Source organism: Erpetoichthys calabaricus, chromosome 15, assembly GCF_900747795.2.
Source record: "Erpetoichthys calabaricus chromosome 15, fErpCal1.3, whole genome shotgun sequence".
NCBI classification, from domain to species: Eukaryota; Metazoa; Chordata; class Cladistia; order Polypteriformes; family Polypteridae; genus Erpetoichthys; species Erpetoichthys calabaricus.
Genome location: NC_041408.2, coordinates 34,062,941 through 34,081,023, shown reverse-complemented (window position 1 = coordinate 34,081,023; position 18,083 = coordinate 34,062,941).

The following is an 18,083-nucleotide window of genomic DNA, read 5'->3' as shown; positions in this document are numbered from 1 at the left end:
AATGTGCAAATTCTGCTATTTCCAAATAATAAAATAAAAAATGAGTAAAAATAAATAACATCTTTACAAAATAAAGATGCACAAATAACACAAAATTCCAAATCTCAGTTTTTCACAACAAAGCTTTTGAAGCCAATACCTATAGTAGGTAACATGTATGTTTGAACAGTGCAAACTATTTACACTGACAAGATAACCTGTACACTGACAGTATAATACTGCATATTCACCTTGTGGTGTAGTGGGTCCACAGCTTCAAAAAAAAAAAAAAAAAAAAAAAAGGCCAGTTCCAAATCCATAAAGCCATGTCGCTCTCCGTAGGCACAATTGCACGACCGCGGGGAGTTAATGAGGTAGTTGGAGCGAGTCACACCTGCATGTGCGGGTGTGATCGTTCTCGATTGCTTCATTGGCTTTCTGCGGCATGTGATTTAGACCCACAGAGACAGGAGTGTATATATATGGGTCGGCACAAAAAAAAAGAAGGGGGGAAGCAAAGAAAAGGAGAAAAGAAAAGAGTCTGTAGGGGACTAGCATCGTCACACACTTGCTCTCCAAATAGCACCGCTGATAGAAAATAATATTTGAACAAGGCAACCTGTGCACGTACAAGATGTCTCACTTTACCTTGACTGTCTGTGTTTGTGCATGTTTAGTTAAAACGTGCTTGTTTAAAACGTGCTTGTTTAAAACGTGCTTGTTCTTTACTCAGTTAAATGATGGTTAAGCTTCAGCAGCAGTTGGCTCTCAAGGTTCTTGCAGTGAATCTCTGACCGTTTAGCAGTGAACAGGAGCCCCGCATGACTAAAAAGTCTCTCACAGGCTGCAGATGCAGGAATTTTGTGTGTGGTCATGTGACTGCATGGCTACATCTGATTAGTGAAACAGAGTCATGTGATTATTGTTGCTACCTCTGATTGGTGAAACATAGTCATGTGATTATTGTTGCTACGTCTGATTAGTGAAACAGTCATGCAGTAGATTCACTGGCGACTTCTCTCTGGCAAAAATGCAGCGTATCTAATGTTTAAATGGAAAAAAGTAATGGGTCGAGTGTTGCCCAATGTAGCGGAGTAAGAGTAGTGTTTCTTCTTCACAAATGTACTCAAGTAAAAGTAAAAAGTATGGTGCAGTAAAACTACTCTTAGAAGTACAATTTTTTTAAAAAAGTTACTCAAGTAAATGTAATGGAGATAAATGTAACTCGCTACTACCCACCTCTGTAGCTATGGGAGACTTTAACTACCCAAATATTAACTGGGAAATTGTGCAGCACAAGAGGAGTTTTTAGAAGTAATCAGTCATTTTTTTTAACAAAGTATTTTAAAGCACCAAAATGGGGTGAAGCCTGTCTGGATTTAGTATTTTGTAGTAATCATTATAGAATTGAGGGTGTAGAGGTGATTGAACCACTAGGGTCAAGTGACCATAATATGATACTATTCTCAATATTTTGCAATAGTATGGATGCAATGTTTAAAACTGTTAAATTTAACTTACACAGAGAAAATTTTGAGCAAATGTGGCAAAGTCTAAGAAGGTTAGACTTGGATAAGGTTTTTAGTGTGGAGACAGTCAAGGAGCAGTGGAACAGGTTTAAAAACAATTTACATGTAATGTAGAATAGGTACATACCTAAATTTGAAATTAGTAGGAAATTTAAAAAAAACTGCAGTGGGTTAAAGAGCTAAAATAGAAGCTGTAAAAGATAAAGCAGTTGTTTAAAGCGTATAAGACTAATAACTGCAATGTGAATCGTAGAGTATATGAGAACATGAGGGCAACCATTAAGAATGATATTAGAGAGGCTAAAAGATAGAGAAGAATATAGCAGATAAGGTAAAAGATGACCCAAAGATATTATTTCAGTATTTCAGTAGTAAAACAATAAAGGACGAGGTGAAGTACATCAGAAATCAAAGGGGAATCAAAAAATACAGATGGTGAAATAGTGGATGCTCTAAACTCTTATTTTTCTAAGGTCTTCACATGTGAGCAAGTGGATAACCTCTTAGTAGTAAAAGGGACTACTAATGAGGTACTGAGTGATTTAGAAATTTAGTGGAAGAAGTACTATTTGGATTAAACATGCTGAATTCAAATAAATCACCAGGACCAGATAATATTTACCCTTGAGTTCTTAAGGAAGCTAGCGAGAACATACATAAACCCTTGATGCATATTTTTATGAAGTCACTGTGCACTATGGAATTTCTGAAGGAATGGAAAATGGCAAATACATTAACACTAGAATCTCTGAACCCTACAAAAAAAGCTGTAATGATGGGCCACCGTAAATTGCTTCACAACTCTTCATCAGTGTCTTTGTTTTGTTTTGCAAATGTGTCGATCAGCACTGGCAGCCTGCTATCTCATCTCCCACCAATGCAGCTGAAGTCAGACGCAAAGTTCCCCCAACTCAAGTCTGTTTATCTTGGTGTGAGGCATCTGGAAATGGTAAACAATATATTGTTATTTGAAACACATACATTTCATGTGTGTTCTGTGTCTACAACAATCTATGTAAATGTAGGATGACAGGAAATGCAAGGCAAGAAATGTTGAACACATACCTAAAACAGAAACTTTTTCATGTTATACTATTAATGACAAAATTTTGACACAAAGTGTATAATGTGTAAAGACTGAAGTCCAAATATCAAATAAACACTTTCACAAAAGGTACATGTATAACAAAACAAGTGCACTTTTATGCAAGAATATAACCAAAAAAAAAGAAATCGGGTTATGGTACAATGCTGACACGACCGCTTGTAAGCAGTAAGAACTGCTGACTCATAATCAAGAGGTTGCCAGTTTGATTCCAGGCGCTTCCCACAATTTCCATTTTGAGTAGTGAGTTGCTTTTAGTGCTATTATCATAGAATAAAAACATGCATTTTATTTGAGTTTGTAACAGTTTTAAAAGGAATAGACTCGACACACATAAAAAGGTTTGGGGCAGCCAACCGTTTATTATTCCTGGCTGCAAAAGGTTCTTTAAATAATACAGAGATGTTCTCAGTATGAAGTCCAAAACAGAACTGTCAAGGGTTTGTAAAGATTGCGGCTTTAAGGGATTGGACAGGAAGTGACGTAAGGGAACCAGAAGTGATGTTCTTCGGATGTCAGATTGGGTGCCGGAAGTGGTATTCTTCTTCTGGGTGCCGGAACTGGAAGTGACATCATCTGCTCTGAATCAGACTTGTTTTCCTGTGGCTGGTCTGTAAAAATAACAGGAGAAGGTTTAGTGCAACCCGCCACCCCCTGGCCTGGTGTGGAATTACCTTTGCTTGGTCCATACAACATCCTCCTAGTCGCACGTGTGTGACACAGTGTAAATTTATGGTACTTGTAAAGGTTAGCGTTTTTTATTTTTTAATTCGTTTGTTTTCTCTCAGAGACGTATGAGGGTTCTACATCAGAGAAAAAGAACAGAAGTCCTCCCCGCAAGAAATGTCCACTCACACATACTGTAAGTACAATGCAGCTGCAACAGGTGCAAAGGCGAAAGTTGGCAACGTTTGGATGCAGCAACAGGTCAGGAGTCATCCTGCCGGTCAATCTGCCACATGCATGTTCTTCAACGAAACAGCAGGGCTTACAGAGCTCTCCAAGGTATCATGCAAAGTTCAGTTTGTGATTATGTTTTGTGATGGTCTTTATATGAAAAACATTTATATGTTATTTATATAAAAGCCACATTGAATGTTGTTTACTTATATTTATTCACTTATCTTCCTCCAGCATAAAGTCAAAGTAGACTGCAGAGCTTCCTGTGTTTGATTGACATAGGCATGCTGAGAAATTACATGTGCAATCCCACTACTTATTCAGGAAAAGATCCCAGTAATCCCAAGGGAGAAAGACTTTCTGAGACTATGGTCATAAATCTTATGGAGCCATTTCTGGACAATTCAGAACTGTAACAACAGTTGAGTAAAGTACAACAGGAGCTTCCACCTGCAGCTAAAGTCACTCTTGTACTGAAGCAGCATTGCACATGTACTTTGTCAGCATGCCTATATCGATCAAACATAGAAAGCTCTGCAGTCTAATTTGATTTTACGCCGTAGGAAGATGAATGCTTGTGGAGAACTGCTGGATGTTTAGCTTCTTCTGGCATTGCAGTTTTGTTGAGTCTTGACTGAGTCAAGTTTAAAGATTTGACTGCTCTTTTTTACTGGAGAATTTTTTTAAAGGCTTTAATTTTTCTGGGAATATCTGTAGTTGACAGAGACGAATAAACTCTGTTTCGGCTTTAGCCAAATCTGCTGGAGAAATCAGGTTTGGTTTTAAGGTCAATTTGTACTTTTCCATGTGCTCTGCGCTGAGTGTTTTTTGTTCTACTGGGTTACTTTCAGATTGACTGACTTAAAGTTGAAATGTTTTCCTTTCATTTTTAAGTGCAGCAGTATGTGTTTAAACTTGAGAAACAAACCACAACTTTCTTTAAGCGTAACCATTCTGAGAAGTAGGTGATGAGTTTATTTACTGGTTCAGTAACCACGTCTATTCTTGTCATGTTAATGGCATAAATTTTAATTTCTGGATCATCTTCATTAAGTGAATCAATTGATTAATTCAATTGATCTTGTCTTTTTGGCTACTTATGTTCCAGCATTAATAAGAAGCTTGGACCTTGTGACCACGTGGTGCTTTTGAGAAAGCTTTTTATGCTTAACCCTCTTGATGCTTGATCAGCTGGATTTAGGGCAGATGTGACATACTTCCATTGCGAAGGTTGTGAATGATCACTGATCACTGACATTATGTTTGCAACAAAGGTCTTGAATCAAGTGTTTTCATTTGAAATGTTCTTTAGCATTGCAGTGCTGTTGGTCCAAAATGTAGATGCTTGTAATGGTATTTGAAGTTCACTATTAGCATCTTGTCCATTTTGACTGCTATAACGGCTGCTGTTAGCTTCAGTCTTGGAATTGTGACAAAAGAAGACAATGCCATATCCATCTTCACTGGCATCTGCAAAATGGTGCATTTGTGCTGACGTTATGGCTCCAAACCATGCAGGTTTGATGCATCTGTTCACATTTTAGTTCACTAGTAACTATAAGTGATCCAGCCATTTTTTCCATTTCTGAATGTGTTTATCTTCAACTTCTTCAACCCATGTGCATTTCTCTTTGCATAAGTCTCATAGAATAAACTTTACTGGTAGTATACGGGTGCTTAAAATCCAAGGGGATCATAAACTGAGCTAATAACAGGATGGGATAGCTAACTTGTCTTGTATCTTTATCTGAAATTTGAAACTGTGCATTTCAGTTGGGACCAAACTATGGCTCAAGTCTAAATCCTTTAGTTCAAGCACTCAGTTTTCTTCAGGAGTGGACTATAAATCTGCCCTGCTGTTACACACCCACTTGGTCAGGCGAAATCCCCTCTGAAGCATAGAGCTTAGAGATGTTTCTCCAGTGTTATTGTTTGTTCTTCAGTTTCAACTGACATAGAAATTACTGAGCACAGTGTTAATGGCTTCCTCAGGAAATGTATCTCTGGCATCATTGGCTGTTCTATGCAAAGCAAAAGAAGCATAACTGGTTGAAGAAGTGGCACCAAAAAGATGTACTGTTATTTTAAATTCTTCAAAGTCTTTACTTAGATAAGCAAAGAAGATCAGTATCTTTATCTGGAACTTTAACTTGGCAGAACACTGATTTAATGTGTGCCATTAATGCCACTAACTCCTCTTTAAATCCTGTAAGGACACTAATGAGCGTGTTAGCTAAGTCTGGACCTTTCAGTAGTTGTTCATTAAATGAAGTCCTCTGGTAGGTACCTGTACAATCAAAGAACACTTGAATCTTATTTTTTTTTTTGGATGAAACACACCGTGATGTGGAAAGTACCAGACTTTGCCTTCATTATAATTCAGGCTTTCTTTGGATACATCTTGCCTGAAGAAGGGGCCTGAGTTCCCTTGAAAGCTTGCATATTGTAATCTTTTTAGTTAGCCAAAAAAAAGGTGTCATTTTGCTTGGCTTTTCTTTGGATACCTTGATAGCATAACCCTCCTCTATAATGTCTCTCATGAAAGCTTTATAGTCTTCGTGAAAGTTATTTTGAACCCAACAGCACACTGTTCTGCAATACAGTGATTGCTTGGCATTTTAAGTGTTTTTTTTTCTTTTAAATTGAAAATTTAACCAGTATTAGCCACTTATTCTGCTAAGTATAATTTACCACAGCTTGAAAACCTTGGTGTTGTTGATACCTTAGACCTTAGGTGTTGTTGATAACACTAGAATCCCTGAAGCCTACGAAAAAACTCTGAATCCCGAGCCTCCTTAAATTCCTTCACACCTCTCCATTAGCGTCTTTTGTTTTGCAAATGTGTTGGTCAGCACAAGCAGCAAGCAACCTGCTATCCCATCCCCCAACCTGGACACCTCAAGCAAGCTCAATTATCAGAAAATAATTTCAAAGTGTGGAAAATGCAGAAAATAGAAAGCGAAAGCGGGTGAGCAAAAAATGGCAGATTTGCCAAAAAATTGATTTTTACCTGACCGACCACCTTCCTCCAATGCTGGAGCAGATTATTTTGGTCTCTTTCAAGTTAAAAGAGGACGAAGTCTAGAGATAGATAGATAGATAGATAGATAGATAGATAGATAGATAGATAGATAGATAGATAGATAGATAGATAGATAGATACTTTATTAATCCCAGGGGGAAATTCACATATTCCAGCAGCAAAAATATTAAATTAAAGAGTAATAAAAAATGCAGGTAAAAAGACAGACAATAACTTGAATAATGTTCAACGTTTACCCCCTCTGGTGGAATTGAAGAGTCGCATAGTTTGGGGGAGGAATGATCTTCTCAGTCTGTCAGTGGAGCAGGACAGTGACAGCAGTCTGTCGCTGAAACTGCTCCTCTGTCTGGAGATGACACTGTTTAATGGATGTAGTGGATTCTCCATAATTGATAGGAGCCTGCTGAGCGCCCTTCGCTCTGCCACAGATGTTAAACTGTCCAGCTCTATGCCAACAATAGAGCCTGCCTTCCTCACCAGTTTGTCCAGGCGTGAGGCATCCTTCTTCTTACTGCTGCCTCCCCAGCACACCACTGTGTAGAAGAGGGCACTCGCCACAACCATCTGATAGAACATCTGCAGCATCTTACTGCAGATGTTGAAGGATGCCAGTCTTCTAAGGAATTACAGGCGGCTCTGTCCTTTCTTGCACAGAGAATCAGTATTGGCAGTCCAGTCTAATTTATCGTCCAGCTGCACTCCCAGGTATTTATAGGTCTGCACCCTCTGCACACAGTCACCTCTGATGATCACGGGATCCATGAGGGGTCTGGGCCTCCTAAAATCCACCACCAGCTCCTTGGTTTTGCTGGTGTTCAGTTGTAGGTGGTTTGAGTCACACCATTTAACAAAGTCATTGATTAGGTCCCTATACTCCTCCTCCAGCCCACTCCTGATGCAGCCCACGAACTTTTGCATGTGGCAGGACTCTGAGTTGTATTGGAAGTCCGATGTATATAGGCTGAACAGGACCGGAGAAAGTACAGTCCCCTGTGGCGCTCCTGTGTTGCTGACCACAATGTCAGACGTGCAGTTCCCAAGATGCACATACTGAGGTCTGTCTTTAAGATAGTCCACGATCCATGCCACCAGGTATGAATCTACTCCCATCTCTGTCAGCTTGTCCCTAAGGAGCAGAGGTTGGATGGTGTTGAAGGCGCTAGAGAAGTCTAGAAACATAATTCTTACAGCGCCACTGCCTCTGTCCAAGTGGGAGAGGGATCGGTGTAGCATATAGATGATGGCATCTTCCACTCCCACCTTCTCCTGGTATGCAAACTGCAGAGGGTCGAGGGCGTGTTGGACCTGTGGCCTCAGGTGGTGAAGCAGCAGCCGCTCCATGGTCTTCATCACATGTGATGTTAGAGCGACAGGCCGGAAGTCATTCAGCTCACCAGGATGTGATACCTTTGGGACTGGGGTGATGCAAGATGTTTTCCAAAGCCTCGGGACTTTCCCCTGTTCCAGGCTCAGGTTGAAGATGCGCTGTAGAGGACCCCCCAGCTCTGATGCACAGACCTTCAGCAGTCGTGGCGATACTCCATCTGGACCTGCTGCTTTGCTGGCACGAAGTTTCCTCAGCTCTCTGCTCACTTGCGCTGCTGTAATTGTGGGTGGGGATGTCTCTCCTATGTTGGTATCAGCAGAAGGATGTGTAGAGAGTGCAGTAATCCGAGGTGAGAGTGGGTTAGGGTGGTCAAACCTGTTAAAGAAGATGTTCATTTGGTAAAGTAAAGAGGTATAGAGTAATTTTCACATGTCTAACAATTAGAGCAGTACACATAGAGATTTCACATAGCTTAGACACTGACTGAACATCAACTGTATCAACGTCATAAACCGATTCATTTGGAGAAGAGGACAAGTTAAAATCATGCGCTGAGATAATGGAACAGGCTTTATTGGTGCAGAAAGAGAGCTATGTGAAGCAATTAAAAATATTAAAAAGAAAAAATTTGCATTGCCATGATGAAGAAACAAATCAAATGGATTTTCAACCCACCATCAGCCTCTCATCAAGGTGGAGTATGGGAATGATGAATCAGAAGCATAAGAAAGATTCTAAACTCAATACTTAACCAACAAACGCTCGACAATGAAAGTCTCCAAAAAGTAATGAAAAAAAAATCTAAGGCATTAACTATTTCTATTCATTGCAAAATAAATTACATCAGATTGTAGACCTCTGTGAATAAATGACTGTACAGCGCATAATTCAGTGCGGTCTGATAGTTCTGACAAATTGCCTCCACAATAGACAACTGTGTCAAGTATGAATGATTTATATGAAAAACAAAAGTCTTTGCAGTTTGGGCAGTTAAAAAGCACATTTACAGAGACTACTGGACATCACTGAACCACCATGGTTAAATATGCCATAAATCATGATTAATAGAGTGTGATTAAATATTTTAATCATTTAATAGCCTTAATTATTAAATTGTATTTTTTTTTTCTTAAATGTGATAATATGTTCATGTTTTATATTAAAATTCAGAAATTACTGTAAGATCTTTTTTCCCAATGAGAAGGTGGCAGTAGAAAACTTTTAATATTATCAGGATTTTTATAAGTAGTATAGATCAAGTTTTTTTAAAAAAAAGCATTCCTGCTTTCTTTTCTACCTACAGACTGTGAAGTTAGTGCAATACAGAAACTGCTGTACAATATGAAAGGAATGAAAAAAACAAACATTTTCACCTAGAAATGTATCATTGTCTTGCTTACAGTGCGCAACACTTCAGTACAAAGAAGCTTATTTTTTAATTCTTAATACAATGTCAGTGGACCGGTTCTTCAGAATAAGCCTTCATTCTTACATTGATCCTGTTCTGCTTAAATAATTTTTTGTATCATATCCACACTTCATTGCATATATACTCCTATCTAATCTCACTTCTCTGTGTAGGAGGTATTAAAAAAGAGAGAATATAAAAATGTGGTCCTTTTCAGGCCATCAAAGCTCATTTCTGCCTAATTAAATTCTTTTTTTATTTTCCATAAGAGCAAAGACCTCTTTTCAAGAGAGTCCATCCACTTTGCTTTCTCTGCAAAATTTTATCACTTTATTATTTTGATTAGCTAGCTATTATGTAATTTATATCTGCAACTAATCTTTTGGATGAATTTCAAATGAAATTAAACACATGATCTGTGCTTATGTGATCATATAGATATTCACATGTATATATCGAGCGCTTAAATTCAGCTCCTGTAATTCTGATATTGTGCCCTCCAAATGTGCTCTAGGACCCCAGACTTACTTAAAATATTTGTTTTCACTTTTTTATGAACTTTAAATAAGCAAAGTTTGTTAATACAATTTTATTTCAGCTTTATAAAAGTAGCCAAATGGTTGAAGCTTGGGACTTCAAAACCTGAGGTCATGGGTTCAAAGTCTGCTGACAATGTATGACCATGAGTAAGTCAGTTCTCGTGCCTCTGCTCCAATTGGAAAATGAAAGAAATTTAACCAATTGTACCTCAAATGTTGTAAGTCTCCATGGATAAAGGCATCAATAAGTAGTTATAACATTACACCTATCTACTTTTACATTGACTAATGTGAAAAAGAACAAACTCTGAAAAAAACATTTGAAATTGCATAAATAAAATGTCAGTTCAGTGTGGCTAAAAAAACCTCTGGGTCTGGCACAGCAGATATGGATGCTGGAGGCTGGCAGATAAAATAATGGAAGCAAGGCAATGGGGATGAAGAAATATCAGAAGAGGTTGAGGAGAACAAAAACTCCAATATGAGTGTGCTGCACAGGGTGTGTATAGCAAAACAATTTAAAATAGCAAGATATTCAAGTGAAATACTAATTTATGGGAGTGAGTTTATGTGGAAACAGGACTGATTTCATGTGTTTATTGGACTGATGACATAATTCAGTGTTAACAGTACTGCATTCCACTGCCCAGTTTATATATACAAACACCATATGCCTATAAGGGTATGCTCAAGTTTACCACTAGTCAGTAGTGACTCAAAAGATACCAAAATGTTTTAAACATGGTTTATTAAAAAATATTAAATACAATGATGTTTTAAATAAGGGAGAAGTAACAGTAACAAGCAAAACTAAAAACAATAAATGTACTTGCCCTTTTGGGCCTTTCTAAATGGTTCTTGATACCATATTTATCAGATAAGGTGCTGGTCAAACCTTCCCACTTTAAGCACACTAAAACACGTCCAAACCACAACCACTCATCTTCCTGCCAATTGAACCACAACCTGACTCTTCTTTGTACACCTTTTGATTGAAAGTTTATTTTAAGGAGTGGCTCATACACACCTCTTGGTTCACTGCAGTTTTCCTTTGAAATACCTTTATGCCATGGGCTAGTCTGTCTCTTGACTGGAAATACCACATCAGAGCTTGAACCAGTCATAACTGTTGTCCCTGTCACCCAACAGAGGCCTGTGTATAATGTACAACATAGGTACACTGATTAGCCACGGCATTAAAACTATCCATCCATCAATCCTCTTCCGCTTATCTGAGGTTGGGTTGCGGGGGCAGCAGCTTGAGCAGAGATACCCAGACTTCCCTGTCCCCGGCCACTTCTTCTAGCTCTTCCGGGGGAATCCCAAGGTGTTCCCAGGCCAGCCGAGAGACATAGTCCCTCCAGCGTGACCTGGGTCTTCCCCGGGGCCTCCTCCAGGTTAGATGTGCCCGGAACACCTCACCAGGGAAGCGTCCAGGAGGCATCCTGATCAGATGCCCGAGCCACCTCATCTAACTCCTCTCGATGCGGAGGAGCAGCGGCTCTACTCTGAGCCCCTCCCGGATGACTGAGCTTCTAACCCTATCTTTAAGGGAAAGCCCAGACACCCTGCAGAGGAAACTCATTTCAGCCGTTTGTATTCGTGAACTCGTTCTTTCAGTCACTACCCATAGCTCATGACCATAGGTGAGGATAGGAACATAGATCAACTGGTAAATTGAGAGCTTTGCCTTATGGCTCAGCTCCTTTTTCACCACAATAGACCAATGCAGAGCCCGCATCACTGCAGATGCCGCACCAATCCGCCTGTTGATCTCATGCTCCATTCTTCCCTCACTCATGAACAAGATCCCGAGATACTTGAACTCCTCCACTTGGGGCAGGATCTCGCTCCCAAACCTGAGAGGGCACTCCACCCTTTTCCAGCTGAGGACCATGGTCTTGGATTTGGAGGTGCTGATTCCCATCCCAGCCGCTTCACACTCAGCTGCGAACCGATCCAGAGAAAACTGAAGATCACGGCCTGATGAAGCAAACAGGACAACATATCTTCAAAAAGAAGTGACCCAATCATGAGTCCACCAACCCGGACCCCCTCAACATCCTGGCTGCACCTAGAAATTCTGTCCATAAAAGTTATGAACAGAATCGGTGACAAAGGGCAGCCCTGGCAGAGTCCAACTCTCACTGGAAAAGGGTTCGACTTACTGCTGGCAATGCGGACCAAGCTCTGAAACTGATCGTACAGGGACCGAACAGCCCTTATCAGGGGGTCCGGTACCTCATACTCTCGGAGTGCCCCCCACAGGATTCCCCGATGGACACGGTCAAATGCCTTTTCCAAGTCCACAAAACACATGTAGACTGGTTGGGCAAACTTCCATGCCTCCCCAGGACCCTGCTAAGGGTGTAGAGCTGGTCCACTGTTCCATGACCAGGACGAAAACCACACTGTTCCTCCTGAATCCGAGGTTCGACTATCCGACGGACCCTCCTCTCCAGTACCCCCGAATAGACTTTTCCAGGGAGGCTGAGGAGTGTGATCCCTCTGTAGCTGGAATACTCCCTCCGGTCCCCTTTCTTAAAGAGGGGGACCACCACCCCGGTCTGCCAATCCAGAGGCACTGTCCCTGATGTCCATGCAATGTTGCAGAGGCATATCAACCAGGACAGTCCTACAACATTCAGGGCCTTGAGGAACTCCGGGCGTATCTCATCCACCCCTGGGGCCCTGCCACCAAGGAGTTTTTTGACCATCTCGGTGACCTCAGTTCGAGAGATGGAGGATCCTACCTCAGAGTCCCCAGGTTGTGCTTCCTCATTGGAAGGCATGTTAGTGGGATTGAGGAGGTCTTCGAAGTATTACCCCCACCGACCCGCAACGTCCAGAGTTGAGGTCAGCAGCGCACCATCCCCACCATATACAGTGTTGACACTGCACTGCTTCCCCCTCCTGAGATGCCGGATGGTGGACCAGAATCTCCTTGAAGCCGTCCGAAAGTTGTTCTCCATGGGCTCACCACCTTTGGGAGGGGCCAAGGAGGTCGGGTGCAGTGTGAGTTGGGTGGTGGCCGAAGGCGGGGACCTTGACGGTCATATCCTCGGCTACAGAAGCATTAAAACTACCTGTCTAATATTTTGTAGGTCCCCTTCGTGCCACCAAAACAGCGCTGACCCAATGAGGCATGGACTCAATAAGACCTCTGAAGGTGTCCTGTGATATATGGCATCATGATGTTAGCAGCAAATCCTTTAAGACCTGTAAGTTGCGAAGTGGGGCCTCAGTGGATTGATAGATAGATAGATAGATACTTTATTAATCCCGATGGGATTAAGTTCAATTGAACTTGTTTTTCTAGCACTTCCCACAGACGCTCAATTGGATTGAGATTTGGGGAATTTGGAGACCAAGTAAAAACCTTGAACTTTTGGTTATGTTACTCCTGAACAATTTTTGCAGTATAGCAAGGTGCATTATCCTGCTGAAAGAGGCCTCTGCCATTAAAGAATACCATTGCCATGAAGTGGTATATGTGAAGCAATCCTCAGGTAGGTGATATGTGTCAAAGTAACATCCACATGAATGCCAAGACCAAAGGTTTTTCAGCAGAACATTTCCCAGAGCATCACACTGCCTCTGTCAGCTTACCTTCTTCCCATAACGTATCCTGCTACAATCTTTTCCCCTTGTAAATGAAACAAACTCACTCAGCCATCCACATCATCTACAAGAAAACATGACTCATCAGACTAGAACAAATTCATCCATTGCACAGTGTGTTTCTGACACTCATATGCCCATTTGAGGTGCTCTCAGCACAGGACAAAAGTTGCCATGGGCATTCTGACTGGTCTGCAGCTATTCAACCCCAGGCTTAACAAGCTGCAATGCGCTGTTTGTTTTGATGGCATTCAGTTATGATAGCATTACGTTTTTCTGCAATTTAGGCTACTGTAGCTCTCTGACCAGACCAGATGGCCTAAATGTCTCTTCCTGTGTGCATCAATGCCTGTTGTCAGTTCACTGGTTGTCCATCCTCTGACCACTTCGCATTGGTACTAACCACTGCATAATCGGAACATTCACAAGACCTGCCATTTTAGACATACTGTTCAATCACAATTTGGCTGTTGTCAACGTTGCTCAGTTCCTTATGCTTGCCCGTTTTTCCTGCTTCCAACACATCATCTTCAAGAACTGACTATTGAGTTGCTGCTTAATCTATCTGATTCCTTGAAGGGTGACGTTGTAAAGGGATCATTCATGTTATTCACTTCACTTATCAGTGGTTTTAATGTTCTCATTGTTTGGTGTATATTACATATACAGTGATCCCTCGCTATATCGCGCTTCGCCTTTCGCGGCTTCACTCTATCGCGGATTTTATATGTAAGCATATTTAAATATATATCGCAGATTTTTTGCTGGTTCGCGGATTTCTGCGGACAATGGGTCTTTTAATTTCTGGTACATGCTTCCTCAGTTGGTTTGCCCAGTTGATTTCATACAACGGACGCTATTGGCAGATGGCTGAGAAGCTACCCAACTTACTTTTCTCTGTGTCTCTTGCGCTGACTTTTTCTGATCCTGACGTAGGGGGATTGAGCAGGGGGGCTGTTTGCACACCTAGACAATACGGACGCTCGTCTAAAAATGCTGAAAGATTATCTTCACGTTGGCTACCTTCTGTGCAGCTGCTTCGTGAAGCGACATGCTGCACAGTGCTTCGCATACTTAAAAGCACGAAGGGCACGTATTGATTTTTTTTATCTGTCTCTCTCTCTCTCTCTCTCTCTGCTCCTGACGGAGGGGGTGTGAGCTGCCGCCTTCAACAGCTTTGTGCCGCGGTGCTTCGAATACTTAAAAGCAAACAGCCCTATTGATTTGTTTGCTCCTTTGAAGAGGAAGATATGTTTGCATTCTTTTAATTGTGAGACTGAACTGTCATCTCTGTCTTGTAATAGAGCACAGTTTAAACTTTTGAAGAAGAGACAAATGTTTGTTTGCAGTGTTTGAATAACGTTCCTGTCTCTCTACAACCTCCTGTGTTTCTGCGCAAATCTGTGACCCAAGCATGACAATATAAAAATAACCATATAAACATATGGTTTCTACTTCGCGGATTTTCTTATTTCGCGGGTGGCTCTGGAACGCAACCCCCGCGATGGAGGAGGGATTACTGTATAATTTATTTACAGTATGAGAGTTGTGGGGGCAAAGTGACTAGCACTACCATTTTATGCATATAGTGCCCTCGCTCCAAATTCTGCATCAGTTGTCTATGTGTAGTTTGCACATTTTCCCCATGTCTGCATGGGTTTTTCTCAAAGACATGCTTTATAGGTTACTTAGCAATTTCAAGTTGGCCATGTGTAAGTGTGCGGTGTGTGCGTGAGTGTCCCTTACAGTGGACAGGAGCCATGTGCAGCACTGTTTCCTACCTTGTTCTCAGTGCCGCAAGCTATTCTGACTGATGCAAAAGCTATAAGTCTCACAGGCTAAATTAAAAAGTTTTGTAGCAATCTACAGATTGAGGTCTTTCAAACGGGCAACCTTAATCAAAGTCTAGAACCAGCCTAAAGTATTAAATCAAAAATCGTCAACTAAACATCCGAAGTGCAAATGAGAGACAAAAAAACAATGTCAAAGTTATAAAGCAAAGTTGTGAACCTGGTCTATTATCTTTTTCCTGATTAACTAACTTGGTAGAAGAAGCAACCATGAACTCCCCACCACAAAACAGAAAATAATCTACTTACTGCTGATACACACACAACTATTAAATAAGCAGGAAAATCAACCAAAAAGATACAAGTGATTAAGCAAAGTCAAAAATTAAAGCAAAAGAAAGCAAGAAATTGTGTAGCAGTGCTTACAAGTTGCATCAGCCTGGGGATCAGTCACAATCATTATGAGCTGACATATCACTATGTACAGTGAATAAGCAACTTCAGAGCCAGTTGCATTGGAGCCTATAAAAATGTCAAGTCTGCATAATCAAAAATGAACTCCATCTAGTGCAGCAACAGTGAGAGATCCTTCTAAGGACAGTGAGTTACCTAAAAGAGTGATGTAAAGAATTAGAATTAATTGTTGCTTTGTGAGCACTGATGTGGCGCTGCACTACTTTAGTTTTAGAGATGGGATGATAATAAGCCCTACCATCTGGTTTAACCAAGCACTGAGCATCACAGATGATGGATTTTATGGGCTTTTCTGAGAAGTTGCTGGGAAGTCTTGAGGCCAAGTTCTGGAGTCTGGGATGCTATATTTAGCATCAGTACCAGGAGGAAGACAGCTGTAAAACTGCTACCGCTACAGCTCTATCACTGCTTCTCCTTCTGCCAAGGTCCATTGTCTAGGTTGCACAGTCACCAGTGGTGCTTTGGGCTCATGCAGCTGGAAAAAGTATACCAGATCGAGTTGCCACTGACCTGAAGTGTAAAGCACAGCTGGTGCACAGTGTGCAGGCAAATGGCAAGACAAATCATACAGATGTTACAGAGCAGCTATTGAGGAGAGAGTCTCAAAGCTGAGTTTCACCTGGAAGGCTATATGCAGCATGAGTTCAGTGAAGGAAGACAGACAAAAGATACATCTGCAGCTCCATACTGGGAGGTTCATCTCCCCATATTTAATAGACACATCACCTCACAGAAGTGCACCGTTAAACAACGTTTATTTCTATAGCACATTTTCATATAAAGGGTGTAGCTCAAAGTGTTTTACGAGATGAAAAGGAGAAAAATAGTAATTTTCAAAAGTCAAATCTAAACTTTCATGGCCCGTCAAAAAAAGTTTTATAGACTTTATATAGTCATTGAGATATGTTTGAGAAAATGAAAAGAAAATTTGACACTAATTAATCTCAATAAGAAAATAATATACTATTCTGTACTTTCAAACTGTTTTATGTTGTTTTTATTGTTGTGTCATGACAATTTGTTTAACAAACCTACTATAATGTATAATAAAACACTAATGTATACGTGTCTAGTCCCTCAGATCAATTTAATTTGTCAGTTTTCCTTTTTTTGTGATTGGTCAGTTTCAGTTTTGTAATGTGAAGTGTGAGTATAAGACACACAACAAGGAGTAGAGGCATATGAATCACGCTGAGAGTTGTATTCAAAGATGGGAGGTATAAAACCATACAGAAGGTAAGCAAGGCACCTCTAAATGACAAAATATGAGAGGCAAGCTTTACAGGAATGCAAATCAACCGATGTAACACTGGCCAAGAGAGGAAAAACCTCATGGTACATGTAGGGCAAGAGATATCAAATATTCTTAAATTGATTCTGTTACCTGTCTTTGGCAGGTGACATTGCTAGTAATTAAATAAACCCTTTGTTTATTTTTTACTTAGCCTCAGTGTTCATTGTATTAACATACATTTTAAAGTCTTATGGAATTACTTTACTATAAGATTGTAATCTGGCCAACCATATATGGTTTGCACCTACTCACATGTTTTAAATAAAAAAGTTTGTATTATTTGACAGTTCATTTCAGGCTTGTGCGATGATGTTCTACTCTATAAACAGCAGTGAAAGTTTAAGAAAAGCAAGATCACATAAGCTCCTGTCACACACATGCGAATAGGAGGATGCTGAGTGGACCGAAAAAAGGTCATTCCACGTCAGGCCAGAGGGTGGCAGGGTGCACTAAACTCTCTTCTGTTTCCTCTGCACACCAGATACGGGAAAACCTGCCTGATTTCTCTGCAAAGACATCACTACTGGTCCCGGCATCTAAGATGACATCATTTCCGGGACATGGTGTATAAAGACGCCATTTTAACTAAATGATTCAGTTCAATTTGAGAAGCTGACCTGTGCACTTCAGTGCTTATTTAAAAACCAGGTATAATATATGGGTGGCTACCCCAAACCTTTCTGTGTGCCCAAGGCTGAATTATTTCACACTACCCAACTGTCATCTTTCTGTGGCTGTTTATGCATAGTCGGAAGTCTATACCAATGATATCTATTGACATGCAGTATAGCAGCTCCTCTGAAAAATGGTCAGTTTTTTAAGTGCAGTCGCATATAAGGCATAAAAACACCTATGGAGATCACCATGTCTGTATGTCTGTCTGTCTGCATGAAAGAACTTGGCTTCCAGTGGAACAATTTTGTTAAAATGCAGTAAACTAATTCTTTAATGAAACTTGTCAAGAAAAATCAATTTTCATTGAGATATCTCAAATAGAGCATGTTGTACATATTTTATTCTAAATCTCCCATTAAAAAGCATTGGTGAATTTGTGAGAAATTGAGAAACGTTCTC